Consider the following 3,194-nt stretch of genomic DNA (forward strand, 5'->3'; position numbering starts at 1 on the left):
TCTATACTGCTCCTACATGGTGTAACAATACATCATGTAGATGTATATAATGAACAGACTAGGTCCATACTGCTGCTACATGGTATAACAATACATCATGTAGATGTATATAATGAACAGACTAGGTCTATACTGCTCCTACATGGTGTAACAATACATCATGTAGATGTATATAATAAACAGACTAGGTCTATACTGCTCCTACATGGTGTAACAATACATCATGTAGATGTATATAATGAACAGACTAGGTCTATACTGCTCCTACATGGTGTAACAATACATCATGTAGATGTATATAATGAACAGACTAGGTCTATACTGCTCCTACATGGTGTAACAATACATCATGTAGATGTATATAATGAACAGACTAGGTCTATACTGATCCTACATGGTGTAACAATACATCATGTAGATGTATATAATGAACAGACTAGGTCTATACTGCTCCTACATGGTGTAACAATACATCATGTAGATGTATATAATGAACAGACTAGGTCTATACTGCTGCTACATGGTGTAACAATACATCATGTAGATGTATATAATGAACAGACTAGGTCTATACTGCTCCTACATGGTGTAACAATACATCATGTAGATGTATATAATGAACAGACTAGGTCTATACTGCTCCTACATGGTGTAACAATACACCACTACCGTTCAAAAGTTTGGGGTCACTTAGAAATGTCCTTTTTTTTTTAAAAAGCACATTATTTGTAAACAGTGTTTTTGCATGTAGCAATTCAACCATGAAGGCCTGATTCACGCAGTCTCTGACTAAATCACAGACCGTGTCACCAGCAAAGCACCCCCACACCATCACATCTCCTCCATGTTTCACGGTGGGAACCGCACACGCGGAGATCATCCGTTCACATACTCTGCATCTCACAAAGACACGGCGGTTAGAATCAAAGATCTCAAATTTGGACTCATCAGACCAAAGGACAAATTTCCCTGGTCTAATGTCTATTTCTTATGTTTCTTGGCCCAAGCAAGTCTCTTCTTCTCATTGATGTCCTTTAGTAGTTGTTTCTTTGCAGCAATTCGACCATGAAGGTCTGATTCACACAGTCTCCTCTGAACAGTTGATGTTGACATGTGTCTTACTTGAACTCTGAAGCATTTATTTGAGCTGCAATCTGAGGTGCAGTTAACTCTAAGGAACATATCTTCTGCAGCAGAGGTAACTCTGGGTCTTCATTTCCTGTGGCAATCCTCATGAGAGCCACCCATACCTTGTCACAACACAACTGATTGGCTCAAACGCATTAAGAAGGAAAGAAATTCCTCAAATTAACATTTCACTAGGCACACCTGTTAACTGAAATTAATTCCAGGTGACTACCTCATGAAACTGGTTGAGAGAATGCCAAGAGTGTGCAAAGCTGTCATCAAGGCAAGGAGTGACTGCTTTGAAATATCTGAAATATAAAATGTATTTTGATTTGTTTAACCCTTTTGTCACAAATAATGTCGTGCTGTTGCAGGGAAGACCAAAATGCAGCAGAGTTGTGGATACTCATTCTTTTAATTCACAAAAACAAGAGTAAAGCATCCACAGAAGAAGAAAAAACCGATACTCACGACACCAACAGTTTTGCATGCTATACTAACGCAGTGCAAAAACAATTCCCCACAAACACACAGACAAACACACCCAACTAATATAGGACTTCCAATCAAAGGCAACACCACACAGCTGCCTTCAATTGGAAGTCCACCCCAATTAACTCTACATAGAAACACCCAACCTAGACAGAACATAGAAAACACAACTTCTTCTGCCACGCCCTGACCAAAACTATACACCTACTCCACCTGCTGGTCAGGACGTGACACCTTTTTTGGTTACTACATGATTCCATGTGTTTTTTCATAGTTTTGATGTCTTCAATGTTATTCTACAATGTAGAAAATAGTCAAAATAAAGAAAAACCATTGAATGAGTAGATGTGTATAAACTTTTGACTGGTACTGTATGTAAATGTGATATTTCAGTTGTTGTTTTTGTTACATTTGCAAACATTTCTAAAAAACGGTTTTTGCTTTGTCATTATGGGGTATTGTGATGTTATTATGGGCTATTGTGATGTCGTTATGGGGTATTGTGAAGTCATTATGGGGTATTGTGTGTAGATGGATTAAATCAATGTTTTCCTCATAAATGTTTGAATAATGTAACAAAATGTGTAAAAAGTGAAGGGGTCTGAATACTTTCCGAATGCACTGTATATATAGGGGCAGTACCTAGTGACATCACTTCCTGAAACAGGAGGTACAAATATATAACATAGGTTCACAATATCAACATTCAATGTATCAAAATATATGACCAAGCTGGAAGTGGAAACGCCAGCCCAGCCACAATCCTAGAGGTTCACTGATGATCAACCTCCTCCTTCACATCTGACTCCTGATGATCAACCTCCTCCTTCACATCTGACTCCTGATGATCAACCTCCTCCTTCACATCTGACTCCTGATGATCAACCTCCTCCTTCACATCTGACTGCTGATGATCAACCTCCTCCTTCACATCTGACTCCTGATGATCAACCTCCTCCTTCACATCTGACTGCTGATGATCAACCTCCTCCTTCACATCTGACTCCTGATGATCAACCTCCTCCTTCACATCTGACTCCTGATGATCAACCTCCTCCTTCACATCAGACCAGCTATCTATTTATCACTGTAAAAAAACAAACTCCAAATGTAGAACAGCCATGGAGGAGGGTGAAAGGATAGGGCAGGTACTTTTGTGTAGTTCCTGTCCCTAGAAGTGAGGACGGAGATAATAGTAACATAATATTCAGTGTGGTGTAATTTGACTATAATGAAGTCTGTTTCTTGTGAGGTTTTCTGTCCTCAGATAAAGAGCTCTATGAAAGCCAGTCTACATATGAAGAGGTCCCAATGAAGAGCAGTGGTTCTCAGTCCTGGGGACTCAGAGGGGCACATTGTTGTTTTTGCCGTCACACTGCACAGCTGATTCAAATGATCAACTCATCATCAAGCTTCAAGTGGTATTTATGTATTCATTTGTGATGCTGTCCTTGATATGATCCTGTTATTGTCACATGCTACACATGTACATATGTGTGCCCATGCATTTATCAATCCAATGTTATCATGATTTGTTATCAGGGATATTATACTTTAGTAATCCACAATGACCT

The sequence above is a fragment of the Salmo trutta genome, unplaced genomic scaffold, assembly GCF_901001165.1.
Source record: "Salmo trutta unplaced genomic scaffold, fSalTru1.1, whole genome shotgun sequence".
Classification (NCBI taxonomy): Eukaryota; Metazoa; Chordata; class Actinopteri; order Salmoniformes; family Salmonidae; genus Salmo; species Salmo trutta.